At 38.3% G+C, this 18279-nt stretch overlaps 1 long non-coding RNA gene across 2 annotated transcripts; it reads right to left on the reverse strand.

The window, feature by feature from the left end:
* Positions 1-7893: 7893 nt before the first annotated feature.
* On the reverse strand, positions 7894-15383 carry LOC120889791 (uncharacterized). 2 transcript variants are annotated; one of them, XR_005733906.2, is made up of 2 exons: positions 14928-15383; positions 7894-12636 (listed from the first exon to the last, which is right to left on the reverse strand). It is a non-coding gene; the product is annotated as an uncharacterized LOC120889791 (long non-coding RNA). The 2 variants fall into 2 exon arrangements; XR_013438070.1 differs by having other exon boundaries at positions 7894-12797.
* Between the last annotated feature and the right edge of the window lie 2896 nt (positions 15384-18279).

Raw genomic sequence — 18279 nt, forward strand, 5'->3', positions numbered from 1 at the left:
AAAATAATCAGATATCAGACAAGAAAACAAAATACAAATGAACCAGCCTGCATAAGCTCAACTTAAATAGTAGTGTCTAGTGAATCCCAGATGACTTTTGAGTATAATCGAGAGCAAATTTTAAGTTGATCCTGGTTATAGAACATACTTCTATGCTCTTTTCTGTGCTCATCACTAAAAAATGTTCAGACATGCAAATTGTATTGCCATGTAAACAATTAACAAGTTTTCATCCATTCTTAGAAAACCCAAAGCTTTTTTTTTTTTTTTTTTTGGTATTGGTGATTGAACCCAGGGTGTTGTATCACTGAACTATATGCCCAGCCCTTTTTGTTTGTAAGTTACTGAGGCTTACTTCAGACTGAATAATCCCCAGGGTGTGTGTTTGTTTGTTTTCGGGGGGCGGGGGGTCTGGATTTTTTTTAATTTAATGTCCACCCCCCAGAAGAAAAGTACTTAATTGTGAGTGATGTTTCTTGAGGAACCCCTCTTCTATACCTACCCCATGGTAAAGGTCTTAATAAAACACCAACATACTAAAAATATTTGGCTTCTAGGGACACTCATGATTGTGTCATTCAGTAAAAAACTTATAATTCTTAAATATGTATTTTAATCTGCCACCTCATCCATTAGTCTTTACTATTTGTATTAAATATCTGTTAAAATTAGGTGTGGTAGCACATCCTTATAATTCCAGCAACTTTTGAGATTGAGAAAGATCTCAAGTTCAAATTTAGCCCCTGCAATATAGTAAGGCCCAGTCTCAGAAAATTAAGGACTGGGGTTGGCGCTCTGGCAAAGAGCCTCTTGATTCAAGCCCCAGTACCAAATTAGTAAATAAAGTTTGGCTCAAATTACCTGTTTAAACAAGCTTCATTTTTTTTTTTTAGCTGTTAACTAGCAGCAGATTATTTGGTTGGAATGATTGTTTTATGGATGTGGGGCAGCATAATCAGTTTTATCATTGGCTAGATTATATCAGATGAGAATGTCACTTGAAACTTCAAAGGTTTAATAATGAATGCCTGCTTGAAGTTCACCCTACAGGCATCAAAATGTTATGCTTTCATATTTAGGCATGGCTCTTTAGCATCTAAGTGATAGTCACTTTTATTTGAGGCTTTGAAAGAGTGACTTATGGATTAAAGAGTAGCAGTGTTACTTGGTAAATTGGGCCCTATGAGGAGACCAAGCATCCCACTTACCACAGAACTCTCATGTCTTATTTAGTATAAAACATGTAATCACTGTTTCAAAATACTAAGAGGAGGATTACACCAAGAAAAGACAGTTTTATGTAATATAACTTAAAAATAGTATGAATCTAAAACTTTCCATTTTAAATGTTGTGATTATTTCCTCTCTGGTTTTCCTGGGCCCAGGGGCTGTTTTATCATTGAGGTATAACTCCAGCCCTTTTTATGTTTTGTTTTGAGATAGCCTTGCCAAATTGCTGAGGCTAGCCTCAAACTTGTCATCATCCTGCCTTAGTCACACAAGTCACTGGGATTACAGGTGTGTGTCACTGCCCCTGTCCTTGCTCTGATTCTTATAACACCCACCAAGAACAACTGGAAAGGTCTGGTTTAGGTTTAACCAAATGCAAATGTGTTTAAACAACTTGGAAATGGTATGAATTTGCTCCTAGGAAACGAGTATGTGAAAGATACGGGACTCCATTATTGCAACTGGTTTATTTCTTTTGTGCCTTTTAATAACAAATTCTTTGAGGAGTTGATTATTGTTATATAATTCATGGTGATTCCTCTTAGATTTTGAGATGGGCCACATGTATATGTCTGGGTTGTTTTAAACAACAATAAAATAAGAGTGGCCCTAAGAATATGAGAAGCAGGGTAGTAAGAAAGTACTCCACTCTGTCCAGGCAGGAAATAACACAAATGTGCCAGTGTCTGACTAAATGCTGATTAAGACATTTCTCTACTTTTTTGAGTATTAAGACATAACTCTACTTTTTGCCCAAGCTGGAGGAGTTTTTCTGACAATTATTCTCAACTGGGCAAGATTTTGTTTTGTTTTTTCCTGAAACTGCTCATTTTCTTTCCATATTTTTATTGATGCATTATAATTACACATAATGGTGGGAGGGGAGAGTGTTTTTTAAAAGACCCCTATTAAGCTATAGGAATCAGAAGGGAATATTTGATAGAATTGATAATTTTTTATGTAAAGCAATGTGTTATAAAATGAGCATTTTAGACATTTTTGTTGCACAAGTGATCAAAGGCAAATGTATATTCAATGTTGACAATCATAAAGAATTGAACAAAATAACTTGGCAATAGGTAATTAGTTAAACCAAAGTATACCAAAGAAGGAATCTTATAAATCATTGAAACAGATACAGAGAAATCAAGGAAAACTATCTAAAATATACAGTTAACTAAAACTTACAGAATGTTGAATTGATGTCATTTTAATTTTAAAAATATTAGATATTCAGCCAAAAAATTATATACTAAACTATCATGGGGATAGTCTCCATTATAAATACCTATAATGATTAAAAGTTTTATAATAATCCTTTATTATTGCACTCATAAAGTTAATTTAAAAGAAAAATTACCATTAAGAAATTTTATAGAACCATATTTTTTTCTAAAAGACTGATCCTTCTTCAGCTCAACTAAGCATTTGATTTCTGACATTGAAGTACCAAAGGAGAATTTGAGTCCATTGACCTTTTCCACATACCTTATCCTCTGGCTGTGAGTGTTAATGAAAGTGGGAAAATTATCACCCTTTAAAAAAGTCCAAATGGATTTACTTTATTAACGTTAGAAACCTAGATTCTATGATGAGCAGATAACATTAGATTTTTCTTGCTGTAAACAGTAGCAATTTTAATGGGTCATACAATTGTAAAAGTTGAAATTAATGCATTCTTACAGAAATTGTAAATATGAGTTGAAAAGACAATTATTTTTAGATCCTCCAAACTATGAACATGCACATATAATTTTTTCCATTGTTTTCATTTTTACAACTGTGATTGCACTCTGAGCAATTTTGCATCCTGTCTTCATTTGGCACATAACCACATTGTTTTAAAAAATTCCCCTGTAAAAAAACATTTTAATGGCTATAATATTTAATAATTTATTTAATAGCCCCCTGCAGAGCTTGACATTTGTTTCTAAGTTGTCATTAGTATTAGAAACTGCTTAGTGAATAACTTCATGCACAAAATTTTTTATTCTGGTTTTTTTTTTTTTGGTGATTGAGACTACTGTTTGAGGATGTCAGGATTCCTGATATAAATGGCTAAATTGCTAGTTCTATTTCACACACCCATAAGTAATGAGAAAGCATGCCTGCTTCATTACATCTTGTCTTATATCCATTCATCTGTGGGGGTCTTATATCCATTCATCTGTGTAGAATTGATATTTTAATTTTTTTGTTTTGGTTCCCAAGTTTATTCAAAAATTCATACAAAATATTCCGGATGAAAGTTTAAAGTTAAATATTCTCATCTTCGCTTTTCTCATCCAGGTTAATCTGAAAGTAACTTAGTTAACTCTGCTGTTAGTGACTACACTCTTCCAGTCACATAGATTATTCCTCAAATCTTTTGGTGAGATATTTCAAGTACCTCAGATGTAATAATGATCTCGCTCTTGATGCTTTCAGTGGTTATAACCCTTCCACCAAGATTCCCAGCTTTTCTGTTCATTTTGATTCTTTTTCAGAGAAACTGCTCGAGATGGCAGTGTCTATGATTCCATCTTGTACGGGGTGGGTGCAGTCAAAAGTTGAACTTTAGAACCTGCTTTTTTGGGTTAGTGGGGAGGTACTGGGGATTGAACTCTGGGGCTCTGAGCCACATCCCCAGCCCTATTTTGTATTTAGAGACAGGCTCTCCACTAAGTTGCTTAGCAAACTTGCAACCCTTCTGTCTCCCCAGCTCCTGGAATTACATGAGTACACCACCATGCCCAGCTTTGCTGCTGCTTTTTTTTTTTTTTTTTTTTACCCCATTTTGCCACAAGTTTTCCTGAGTGCCATAGAGGCAGAAAGGGATAATAGTCAAATTTTAAAAAACAGAAAATGAGTGAAATTAATTTGTTTAATCCAATATGTCCAAAATAGTGTAGCTTCACATGTATTTAGTAAAAAACATTGAGATATTCTACATCCTTTATCAGTACTATCTTGGATGTCTTAGAACACATCTCAAGACTAGTCGTATCTCAAGTGCTCAATAAAAATATGTGGCTATTGGCTCTTCTATTCACAGCAAAGCCCTAGTTGCTAAGACATCTTTTTGGGGAGGAGTGGGGCAAGTTAACAAGGATTGAACCCAGGGACACTTAACCACTGAGCCACAACCCCAGATATATATTTTTTTTTACTTTTATTTATTTATTTGTTTGTTTTTGATACAGGTTCTCACTACGTTTCTTGGAGTCTTGCTAAGTTGCTGAGGCTGACTTTGAACTTGTGATCCTCCTGCCTCAGCCTCCCAAGCACTAGGATTATAGGCATGTGCCACTGTGCCCAGCTAAGACAGGCATCTGGACCTTAGATAATTGTCACAGCTAACCAAATCTGCCCAATGATGGGCAGCCTTTATATAAACCGCCCCCCCAGGTTAGTTTGAACAAAATACAGGATTTCAAATCATAAACAAGTTAGTCGTTCAGTGGCACGCATTTGTAAAGCCAAGTATCAATGATTACATCTTTAAATGGGCTAGTTGTATGACATCTAGTAGAAACCAAATTAAACAGTTGTTACAAGGGGATTCTCATGATATGCATTTGTGGGTGCCTATGTCATCTTCCAGGAAGCCAAAGGGAGATGATCTGTGACGAATGCAAGAATTTGTTTGTTGCTCTCATTCTCAGAAGCCAATCGAGAGGAACAAACATTCTCTGAACAACTTCCTATGGCCTTAATGTGCCATGTGTGAGCAGGATAAATGAAATTATGTGTGGTTTGGGCTTTCACAGAGATCAAGAGCTAGCATACCAGACAAGAATCTTCTGAATTACTAACTTGATCTTGCTCATTCTAGAACTGAGAAAATTGTTTTTATTCTAATTAGTTATACATGACAATGGGATGCATTTGGTACATCATACATAAATGTAAACTTCCCATTTATCTGTTGTACATGATGTAGATTTACTCTGGTCACATAATCATATATGCATATATGGTAATAATGCCCAATTCATTCTAACATTCCTACCCCCATGCTCCCTTCACTCCCTCTGATTAGTCCAATATACATATATTTTTCCCCCTACTCCTTATTGTGAATTGTCATCTACATATCAGAAAACATTCAGCCTTTGATTCTTTGGGATTGGCTTTTTTCACTCAGCATAATATTCTTCAATTCCATCCATTTAGTAGCAAATGCCATAATTTCATTATTTTATAAGGCTGAGTAATATTCCATTGGAAATATACCACATGTTCTTTATCTATTCATCTGTTGAAGGGCATCTAGCATGGTTCCATAGTTTAGCTATTTGAACTGAGCTACTATAAACACTGACTGCTGTGGCTGTGTCACTGTAGTATGCTGATTTTAAGTCCTTTAGGTATAAACTGAGGAGTGGGATAACTGGGTCAAATGGTGGTTTCATTCCAAGCTTTCTTAGGCATCTCCATTCTGCTTTCCATAGTAGCACCAATTTGCAGTCCCTCCAGAAATATATGAGTAAACCGTTTTCCCCACATCCTCGTCAATATTTATTATTACTTGTATTCTTGATAATTACTGTTCTAACTGAAGTGAGATGGAATCTCAGTGTAATTTTGATTTTCATTTCTCTAATTGCTACAGATAATGAACATTTTTTCATATTTGTTGACCATTTCTATTTATTCTGTGAAGTGTCTGTTCAGTTCTTTTACCCATTTATTGGTTAGGTTATTTGGGTTTGGGGTGTTGAGTTTTTTTAATTTTTTACATATCCTAGATATTAATACTCTGAGGTGCATGTGGTAAGATTTTCTCCCATTCTGTAGGCTCTCTCTTCACATTATTAGTTGTTTCCTTTGCTGTGAAGAAGCTTTTTAGTTTGATTCCATCCCATTTAATGATTCTTGTTTTTACTTCTTGCACTTTAGGAGTCTTGTTGAAGAATTTGGCTCCTAAGCCAACATGGTGGAGACTTGGGCCTACTTTTTGTTCTAATAGGCATAGCGTCTCTGGAGTACTGAGAAATTTTGAGTTTTATGAGGACAGGTTGTCAGATTTCATGTTGGATATTGTTATAAGATACAGAACGTTACTTGAAGCCTCTCCTCCCAGGGACAAGATACACCTTAGAACACTTGTAACTGTTCTGAAGTGAAGAACACATTTTTCATTCCAAGGAAAGTAATGAAGTAGATGGTGGTCAGATACTGCCTTTAAAGTTTGTGACTCAAACACTGCATGACTCTGGAAGAGTTAGCTAATGTTGAGTATGATTGCCTCCATCTATATGGACTTCATGGATTAAAATGATGATGTATGAAATTCATTTATTTAGTAGTGTTAAGTACAATCCAAGGGCTTGATGCAGGTTAGTTATTTTCACACAACTAATAACCTATACAAAAGACTTTATTCATAGATATAAAAGAATACAGATTCTGATCTGTGAAGTATAAATAATTCTTTGCAATCCACTGAAACTGATTTGTGAAATGGAAATGCAATACCAACACTAGGTTTTCTGCAATGCTGAAAGCTCTCCACCTGGAGTCCATAAATCTCCAAAATTACGTGCAAATTTTGGAGGTTTCAAAGAGATCCAGGATTCCAAGAAGATCCAGGATCTAAATCGTTATCTTGTGGAGACACTTAAGTATATTAAGAGGGAACTAGGTGTTACACAAGCCAGGAATACCAAATCTGCCTTGATTCTCTGAGACAACATTAGAAGAAAAACAGTACCTTTTCTCTTCTTACTAGAGACAGCAACAGTGGTAGCATGGGTTGAAGGAGAATGAATTGGCGAGGCACAGAACAGACCTAGTCATCTGGTTGGTCCTTTTAAAAATGATTGTGCCATTTTAGTTTGCTTTTTTTCTGATATTCTCTTTTACTCCTTTCAAACTCACACCAGAGTCTCCAGACCTCATGCTTTGTGTGATGTGTGTATTTGTAAGCCAAGAAATGTGAATTTCAAAAGTGTTCTCTTACATAGTGCTTGTTTTAACCTTGTCAGTTACAATATCTTCTCATAGCCTTGACTGAATACTGTTTTGTGTGATGAACAGAAACCAAACCACCTCTACATTGTTGTTTCTAAGGCTATAGAAAAGTTGAAGTGCAGTCTGAAGCTGCTTGAGACAACAGCACTTTCTCACTGGGTGATTGATCCCTCTTCTGGCATGTACTTTCTCCCTGAGCCTGTGTGCCAGCCAGCTATTGCTGGAGGGATGTCTTAGAATCAGTCTTTGAAACTCTTCTAATCCTCATAATCCCTCCTAATCCATTGATCCACACACTGAAAATGGATGAGATTTACTTAAATCATGCCTAAGAGTGGAAAGGTAGCCTAAATCTTTTAGCAAACTCGTCCTCAAACCTGTGGATTACCAAAATCAACTGGAGAGCTACACACACACACACACACACACACACACACACACACACACACACACACACGAGTCTCAATTCATTTCCATTGAATCAGAATATGTGGGACAATCTGTAACTGACAATTCTCTTTGTGGTTCTGTTAACCATCCAGATTTGGAAAACACAACTTTAGAATATATGTATCCTTTCTCACAAACCAGACCCATGAAATAAAGAGGTGAACTTGAACAGACCAGCAACTTCCTTAGTTACTTATGTACTTGAACTTGCAAACATAGCTATGTATTTTTATTCCTGTGCTGATGTATTTTCCTAACTTCAAAGTGCAGGTGTACATGGAACTGCATTAAGAGTGTTTTACAAAATATCAACATAGTGCCAAGTCCATTTCAATTTTAATCTTATGCTTCCTCAATGTATAACTCAAGTCATTTCACCTAGAAACAACTTCTGAAAAGTAATCACTTAATCACACCACTCCTTGGAGTTCACTGAAATGCTAATAAAATTCAAATGAGTACTCCACCCATTTTACCCATTTGTTTATTGATGTCCTTTTATTTTCCATCCTTGAAGGAAAGCTACTTAAAGCTTTAGTCCCACTGCCTAAACTCTGGAGGAGGGTAAAAGTTGTAGAAAAAAAGAATAATTTTTCTACTGCATTATGTGAATTATCTAGAAAAGTTGAGCGGGGAATCTAGGACAAAGGAAAGTAGACAGTGCCCAGCATACCCACTGCCAGTTTTCTGGTACAACCAGAATCTTGGTCAAAAGCATTTCAGGGGGCTGGGGTTGTGGCTCAGTGGTAGAGCACTTGCCTCGAACGCCTGAGGCACTAGGTTCAATCCTCAGCACCATATAAAAATAAAGGTCTTGTGTTCACCTGCAATTAAAAAATATTTTTTTAAAAAAAAGCATTTTAGAACAGTGGGCACCTATAGAGCAAAATGTAAGTTCATCACCAAAACATGAACATAAACATTACTACTGAGATCTTGGCTTCATTTCTCTAAATGCAACTCAGAGACACAAGAGAACATACTAAGAAATGCAAAATGTTGGACTGGAATTTTAGTCCCAAGAGATACAGGGTGAAGTCATTTAGCTAAGTGTACCTCATGACCTCCCCAGGAATGTAGCCAGGGAACCAGGGCTGGTGTGAGGCAGAGGTGACCTTAACAGAAGTGGTTGAGCATCATTGAGAAATGTCATAGGAAAAAGCTGTTTTCTGACAGTTTCAGTTCCTCATGAAATGATGTCTAACTGGTGTCTGCCATGGTCTGAATGTTAATGTCCCCTTTTCAAAATTCATATATTGAAACCTAATTGCCATTGTGATGGTGTTAAGAGAGGAGGTCTTTAAGAGGTGATTGGAGCACAAGGACAGAGTCCTCCTGAGTAGGGGTAATGCCCTCATGAAGGATCCCAGGGAGCTGCTGCTTTGTCCACCATGAAGAGCTGCAGCGTGAGGATAGGCCTCACCAGGCACAGAATCTAGTGGGCCCTTGATCTTGCACTTCCCCACCTCCAGAACTGTGAGAAATAAAGCTCTGTTAGTAAGCTACCCAGTTTATGTTTTTTGTTATAATAACCTGAACAAATTGACAGTGATATTCCAAGTTGGAATTCCCATCCCAAATGCAAAACAACAGATTTGTTTGGCATCAGAATCCAACCTGGTCCATGAAAATTGTCTTTTATTTGTCCTGTTTATATGATATGAAATGATTCCTAAGAAGTACTGACTACTTTGCACTTTTTAGCTTGTAGTAACATTCTAAAGGTCCTAACAAACACTAAAACCTCAATGATCTTTCCCTTCAGACATCAGTACAAAAGGATGTTTTCTGTACTATAGTTTGTATAGTGTCAATAATTGCCGAAGTCTGGCTGGGCACAATTCAGGAGCCACTTGTCAAAAGAAACGAACTTTATTTTTAGAACCACACACCACACCACACAGCTCTTTAGGAAAAACCCTCAGAGCCCAACTGCCACCACCGGCTTCCCCCAAGCCTCTCAACCTCCCCCACTCCTCCTGCTTTTGAGGCCGATTGACTGGGTTGCGTGGGCGGAGCCAAAAAAAGTCCCCCAATGAGCAGCTCTGTGGTCTGAAAGGGCGGGGAAACAGCCCAATGAGCATCACCGCAGAGGAGCCAATCAGTTGGCAGCTAGAAGTTTGCTGGGGCCGCTGTGAGCCAATCATCAGCTGGCAGCTGGAAGTTTGCTGGCAGCTGGAAGTTTGTTGGGGCCCCTGGGAGCCAATCATCAGCTGGCAGCTGGAAGTTTGCTGGCAGCTGGAAGTTTGCTGGGGCCCCTTCGGCTGTGGCTCTCAACAAATAAACCTTTTGCTTTTATTGATGCATTAAAATTATACATAATAGTGGAATTTTGTTGTTACAATTCATCTTTGCACACAATAAAACAATATAATTTGGCCATTCTCATTCTAATGTCAGTAATATAATTAATGTCTCAAAAGATTACAGTTAACTTATAGTTTGTTGAAGTGGCTATTTTGACTCATGGAAGCAAAATAAAAAGTGGTGATGTAAAACATAATCTTTGACATTGTGTATAGTCTCTTTTGGGGTTGGAGATTCTAAAGGACAAGAATGTTTCCTCTCTAGTAGAGTTCAAGTATGTGTATTTATACATCTTTCACATCCAGGGGTTTATGAGCTCCTTGGACCCTGTGTCTATCACCAGTGCCTAACGGTATTCTGCACAAAGTAGAAACATAAAGATGGTAAAGATGTTTTCTGTCTCATAAAGACAAGCTTCATAGTAAGTGAAATCTATAGGTTTCTTGGAGCTACCATTTATTATCATAAACTTGGTTTCTTGAAACAATTGAAATTTATTCTCTCACTGTTCTGGAAGCTGGAAGTCTAGAATCAAGAAGTCAGGAGGCTAGGGATGTGTCTTGCCTGGCATGTGCAGGGCACTGGGTTCGATCCTCAGCACCACATAAAAATAAAGATGTTGTGTCCACCGAAAACAAAACTGAAAAATAAATATTAAAAAATTCTCTTTCTCTCTCTTAAAAAAAAGTCAGATGTGACTCTACTTAATGTACAACCAGAGAAGTGAAAAATTCTCTTCCCTTGTGTACAATGAATCAAAGAGCTTTCTACTGTCATGTATAACTAATTAGAACTAATTTTAAAAAAAGAAGTCAGCAGGGTTTGTTCCTTCTAGAGGTTCTGGGGGTAGAATCCATTCTATGCCTGTCAACCTTTTTAGTGGTTTTCAGCCTTTTCTTCCTTCCCTCCTTCCCTTCTATCCATTCCTTCCTTCCTTCTTTCCTTTCATTTGTTTGTTTTTTTTGCAGTGCGGGATTGAACATTGGGACTTGTACATGCTAGGCAAGCCCTCTGTTTCTCAGCTACATGTTAGTTATTCTTGAAAGTCCCTAGCTTGTAACTATATCACTTCAATCTCTGCCACTGACTTCACCACCATCTTTCTGAGTGTCTGTGTGTCTCTATATCCAAATCTTTCTCTTCTTAGGATGAAAGTCATTGGATGCAAAACCCACCCTAATCCAGGCTGACCTCATCTTACTTTTATGCTGTCTTCAAAGATGCTGTTTTTAAATAGGTCACATATGAGGTTTAGGACTTAGAGAAAATCCAACCAACTGCATAACTAATATAACAAGAACTGGGATGCATGAACCAAGAATCTGACTTTCAACTATTATAATATGATACAGAAAGAACAAATCAGCTGATTATAATCCAAGTATTTTTAACATGAATTTTAGTTTTACAGAATTTATGAACAGTATTTGCCACAGATAAAGAGTACATCCATGTATAACATTTCCATGACATAATGGATTCAATAAAAAAGCAAATAGCTCTCTTTGAGAAGAAATATGATTGTGATCATGAAACATTTTATTTCCCGTGGTTGTAAAAAATATTGTCATTCGTTTTCAATGTTGAAACATACTAGGACAGATTTGGAGAAAAAGGATCTGCCTATTTAGCAGGAACAATGCTAAGCACTCATATCAATGAAGATTCTTCCCATACCCAAACGCTTGTCAGCACCTCTGAACACTTTTTCAATGAGTCCCCACCCTTAGGCCTGTCCTGTAAGTCTAGACTTAGCAAGAATTCTGTTAAAACAGACTTTAGCTATAGTCTCCTGTTTCAATATCTGTTTGCACTCAATATCTGAGCAATTTCCTCATCACCCACAACTACCAGCTGATGTCTGATTACCCTGGCTTGTCTGCAGCAGGAATCACATAAGGTGGATTAGCCAGAATCTCTCCTGAAACCTCTCGTGTTTCCTTATCTATCCAATGACCAAAGTCCTACTTTTCCTTGTTGTATTCAAGGGTGAATCCAATCTCTTTCCACTACTGTGACACTCCATTGCATATTTCCTATACCTTCATGATAGTCCTGAATAAACTCTGTGTTGCAATTTTAACAATTATCTTATGGATAATTTTCTCTCTAACACCACCTTAGTTCATCTTTCCCAGAATGCTGCAAGATAATCACTAGGTTTTCTTGCAGTTAGCTGTGTCAAAATTTGCCTAACAAACTGAGGGTGGAAAAAATGAAAGCCACTTATATTTTTAGTCCCTAAAAACATTCTGCTTGCGTCTCTTTTCTCCTGCTTCTCTGCTAGGGTGATGGAGAGAAAGACGAGGAGGGCTGCCTGACAATACCACCATGTGACATAAGTAGAGAATGAGATTTCACTTGTGCCCCTGGCTTGTGGCCCACTCACTAACGCAGGTGGGTGGATCATGCAAGTTTATAACATCATCTAACTAAAAGAAATTCGTTTGTATTTTTTTCATGATGGACTTTATAAGAAAAATCCAAAGTTTATATGAAGGAACAGATGTGCAAAATCAGTTAAGACAAATTTGCAAAAGTTATGGATAATGTCCAACATCTGTTTGGTTCTGGAAGCTGGGAAGTCCAAGAGCATGGCACCTGCACCTGCTCAGCATCTGGAAGCAGACTCCTACTGCATCAGAACCCAGTGGAGGGATCACATGGAGAGACAGTTGTATGCACTTAAAGCCCCTGGAAGCAAAGATATGTAGTCATCATATTCCTCAGAACTTTTCACAGCACATGATTCATCATAATGTTATATTTCTTCAGATCCGGAATCTAGCTCCTTCAAAACTCATTACAAAGCTGGTCACAGTGGCACTTGCTTGTAATCTCAGCAGCTCCAGAGCCTGAGACAAGAGAATTGCAAGTTTGAGGCCAGCCTCAGCTATATAGTAAGACCCTATCTCAAAATAAAAAATAAAAAAGGGGCTTGGGATGTAGCTTGATCGTAAAGCACCCCTGGGTTCAATCCCAAGTTAAAAAAAGAAAAAAAAAAAAACAAGAAAGAAAACAATCACTGCAAATATTTTTTTCTACCTATCACTACTTGTAATGAAAATTCATTATTTGACATTTTTTTTAACTACTTGAAAGAAAAAATAAGAAACAAAACCCAGAAAGCACCTCTCATGTGTTAAACTTTCTGTTGTCAAAAGGTAAAACTTAATATGTTAGAGGAAAAAAAATAGTGACTATGCACTCCAAATTTGGGGAACTATCTAATAAAGTTAGCAAAGTATCCTCATTGTCTACCAACAAGTTATTGTTTAGTTTTTTCACGCAAAGCTTATCAATATGTTGAAAAAAACATCTAGTAGGAACTCATCAGTTCATGCAATATTCTTAAAGGGAGAAAGAGTCTCCCTGGCCCCAGTGTAGCTAATCTAGATAAGTGGCTATTTAATGACTAGCCAAACTCAGAATGAAGTGGGAGAGATCACCACTGGACATTTAGGAAATACCAGTCCAGTTGTGACAGCTGGGAAACAGCAGGAGGTTTGTGGGCTGTGCAGCTGGGGGAACCTTCAGCAAAATGAATAGGTAAGAGGGACAATTATAGCTGACAGATCAGAACAGCCTGCTCAGATAAGCTAAAAATGAGCCAGACCTTTAGGATCATGACAATTCTGACAAGAAGTTTGGAAAGGATAATCAATGGAACACTTTGTTCATCCATAACTGTTAATTTGAGTCCACAGAGACTTGATATTTACATATAGATATTTTGTTATTTGCTTTCAGTGCTAGAAATCAAATCCAGGGCCTCGTGCCTGCTAGGCATAATATATATTCTTAATTGACACAATAATTGTATATATTTATGGGGTGTAGGGTGACATTTCAATACATGTAGACAATGAATAATGATCAGATGAGGGTAACTGGCAACTCACCTCAGTTATATATCATTTTTTCTAATGTCAGAAACATTCAAAATCCTATTTATTAGTTATTCTGAACTAGTCAATTAATTGTTGTCAGCTATAGGTATGCTACTGTGCTACAGAATATTAGAAGTTCTTTCTTCTGTCAAACTTCACCCCTGCCCATTCACCATCCTGTGCCCACCCCCTCTCCTCTATACCCTTCTTCTTTCTAGAATGAAGACACATCTCCTTAGAGCTCAGAAACTCTTCTAAAGTCTAAGGTGGGAATAGTTTGTGCTTGCTAAGCATGACAAGAGTGTGGCAAAGATTTCAGACTAATCCCACTGCAATCCAACTTTGCCAAATCCTTTAGAAAAAATGCAAAGCAATTCTTGTGCTGATCACAACTCATTCTTATCTAGCACCCCACTTCCAACATCTTATATTTTTAATCTAGTAAGCTCAATTGTTGCTATTAAGTCAATTTAATTTCATTCTAAATGTTATATAATTCATTCTTTTCTTTTTTATTTAATGGATGGATGAAGTATTTAAATTCTAGTTTTAATAATATTTTACCAAGCATGTACACAAATGTTAAAAATAAATTTGCATGCTCCTGGCATCCCAAGGTAATGTTACCAGAACTGGGAAATATCAGAGAGTCACTAGAATGAAGTTGAGAATAATAAGGATCAGGTGTGCACCACTGTGCCTGGCTCAGTTTGGATCTTGAATGTCCTCCAAAGGCCTGTGTTGGCTTGGTCCCCAACCTATGGTGCTAATTGAGAGATTGTAGAATCTCTAGAACATAGGTACTCGGGGAGTAAAATCAGGTCATTGGGGGTGTGCCCTCAAAAGATATAGCGGGATCCCAGTCTCCTCTTCCTTCTTTCTTTCAACTTCCTGGCCACCGTGGAGTGAATTGTTTACATCTCCAAATTCTCCCACCATGATATGGTGCCCCATAATAGGCCCAAAAGCAATGGGCCAACTGACCATGGGTTGAAACTCCTAAAACTGGAAGCGAAACAAAACCTTCCCTTTTTAAGTTGCTTATCTCAGGTTTTTGGTATAAGAACAGGAGACTGACTAACACAGTTATTTCACCTTTCTTAAAGAGGATGGCTGTCCTTTCCCTGGATGGAACCTGGATGACCTCCACGAAGCCATGAAGCCATTGTTCTCCTTCACCACGGAGACATCTTGGGTCTTTGACTTATTTGGCCTCCATTTCTGTGCCAGCGTTTTCCTTCCTCATTTTTCCATCCATCCCCACAGCAGAACATTTTCCTTTCCCAGGGAGTTCCCATCCTGAATCACCCATCTCTCCATCAGTTGTCAGTGAGAGTCTATTAAATGGCCAGTCTTGAAATCCTTCTGATGATGAAAAATAAAAATAAACTTGTGAAACAACTCCTGCACATTCAAGTCTCTCAGTTTCCTTTGCTTTTTCTCTGCTCCAAGGTTTGGCTATAGATGCAGACTGGGTTTCAGTGACAGATGGCAGAGGATAATCTTTCATTTTGGTATAAAATTAGACCTCACAGGGGCCTGAAAAAGACCTTTCTCTGCAAAATTGGTGGCTTTATATTTCCTTGCTTTTAACCAGGTGGAGAAAGCTCTTTTCTAATTTTTGAGATAGAAAGCATGTCTTTCCTTTTAGAATAACCCATCTTATAAGACACTAAGAGGAGGCTGCTCTCTCTACTGTTTTATTTATGCTGCTGTGAGTGCTTCGTGCATTTTAATTAATGATGATTGGACTTGCTTGAGCCCAGCAATAAATAAGAAAATGGGGCTATTAAAGATAATCCAATAAACAAACCCAAGAAGAGCTGTCTCCCGGTGTTTTTCATTGCTATTTTTAAAGAGGGCAGAAGATTAAATGAAATACAATACTGAAATTAATTTTTTAGGTTGATAAGCAAGGACTAAACATGAAGAAAAATGCCTTTTAAATCTTATACTGGCAAAGAAGTTGCAGGTTTATATCCAGATGAAATATTCCTTGTATTCTATGAACAAGTTGGGCCAAAGGGGGTTATGATCTAATGAGTGGAGCACTCTTGTATTACATATCATCACAGAGAGAGGGACAATTCTGAAAACAGATGGCTCCCAACCTTGATCACTAGAGGGCAAAGACACCAAAAGACAAAAGTATCAATAGGACAAATCCTGGATGTTTTGTGATCATAAAGAGAAAGTGAAGCCAGAATTAGACAGGCAGTCAGTATAGGTAGGTAAATCGAGTCAGGTCTGACCAAGGTGGCCAATTTTGAGTAAGTCTAGCAAATTGGAGACTGTCCCCTGAGGGACTGAAATGTTAATTCCTTCAGAGTTCTTCCACCACCCTTAAGGAGAACCTGCCCCTGCTCCAACCTGTTGCCAAAGTAACCTGTCCCAGGAATTGCCCCTCCCTACAGGCAGATATAATTTGTTAATGTGTCCTTGGCTGCTCCATCCTGCCCTTCCCCCTTCAACCCACCTGTTTCCCACCTGTGGGCCATCCCACCCAGCATTCCTGGGCTCTGTACTTAGGAAGGAGAAAGATAAGAGAAAGAGGGCAGGAGAACAAAGGAAGCCTAGAACTTATAAAAAGGGCAGAACACCTCGCTTCTTGGGATACCAGAATACCAACTATGTCCCCCTTCTCCCTCACGGGAGGAATCTATGTTACCCCTTTTTAAATAAACCCTGCTCTATATACCTGCCTGGGTATGCTTCTGTAATGTTCAAACTTCAACATGTGAGGAAGCAGGACTCGTCACTGATCATCAGCGGTATCAAAAGGACAGATGGTTACAAGTGTGATGTGAGAGAGAGAGAGAGAGAGAGAGAGAGAGAGAGAGAGAGAGAACATGATCACAGAGTGAAGGGAATGTTAAGGGAAGAAAAAATCTGGGCCTGATGTTTGGGCAAAGTCACCACATAAAAAGGTGGATCCCTCACATTTGGGTTTGGGGGACAATTGTAAAAGAGCACTGCACTACATAAAGGAGAATGGGCCCCCGAGTGGCTTTGAATAATAGTGCTGCCCATTGTCTTTTGTGTGGCTTTGCATAATGGTACCGATGGAGAACATGTACAGTAATACCAGGCGACCTGGATTCCATCAGAACGCTGAACAGAGGCAAGCCATTGCTGCACACGTCAGCCATCTGTGTTAGTCAGCTTATTGTTGCTGTGACCAAAATACCCAATAAGAACAACTTAAAGGAAGAAAAGTTTATTTGGGCTCATGATACTGATACCACCAGTTATCAGTGACGAGTCCTGCTTCCCCATATATTGAAGTTTGAACATTATAGGAGCACTCTGAGACAAGCATATAAAGCAGGGTTTATTTAAAGAGGAGTAACATAAACTTCTCCCACGAGGGAGAAGGGGGCCATAGTTGGTATCCTGGTGTCCCCGGAGGTGAGGTGTTCTGCCCTTTTTATATGTCCTAGGCTTCCTTTGTTCTCCTGCCCTCTTCCTCTTATCTTTCTCCTTCCTGTGTTTGGGACTAGGCCCAGGAATATTCAGGAATGAATAGGCTGACCCACAGGTGGGAAACAGGTGGGCTGAAGGGGGAAGGGCAGGAGGTGCAGCTCAGAACACCTTAATTAACAACCTCATAGCTCCCTGTAGGGAAGGGCAATTCCTGGGGCGATTACCTTGGCAACAGGTTGGAGCTGGGGCAGGTTCTTGATAAGTGTGGGGGAAGGGCTCTGAAGGAATTAACATTTCAATCCCTCAGGGAACAGTCTGGCCTCTCTCAAAATTGGCCTGACTCCATCTGACCTGACTGTATTTACCTATTTATACTGACTGCCTATCTAATTCTGGCTTTAATATCAGAGGTTCTGTCCATGGTGGGCCAATTTGATTGTTCTAGACCCAATGTGAGGCTGCCATCATAGTGCAAGGATTTGGAGGAGGAGAGCTGCTCTGTCATGGGCCAGGCAACAGAGAGAGAAAGGGGAGGGACTATGGGGAAGATGAACCCTTCAGCCACATCCTTCCTGCCTGCAGTTATACTCAGTCCATTGAAACTAGGATGGATTGATCCAGTTACAGCTCTCAAAACTCAATCATTTCACTCTTGAACACTCCTCCATTAACACAGGAACTTCATATCCAAACCATAGCACCATCTCTCCCAAGATACCGTCCTATACTGAAAGTCTGATTCCAGAGACTTATTTGTTTGATTTTTGTTGTTGTTGCTGTTGTTGTTTGTTTTGTTTTTCTTTTACCTCTAGAAAAATACAGTGAAGAGGTACAATGAAGAATAACCTCTTGACATGTGAAAACTCTGCATTCTCACTCACACATCCTTCAGAGTAAAAATACAATGAGGAGGTATAATGAAGATTATAAATCTTTACACGTGTCCTTGTCCACGAAACCCTCGGATCTTGGGAGTTTTCAGAGAAATCATTTGGGATCTATAATATAATGGATCAATTTTTAT

The sequence above is a fragment of the Ictidomys tridecemlineatus genome, chromosome 4, assembly GCF_052094955.1.
Source record: "Ictidomys tridecemlineatus isolate mIctTri1 chromosome 4, mIctTri1.hap1, whole genome shotgun sequence".
In the NCBI taxonomy this organism is placed as follows: Eukaryota; Metazoa; Chordata; class Mammalia; order Rodentia; family Sciuridae; genus Ictidomys; species Ictidomys tridecemlineatus.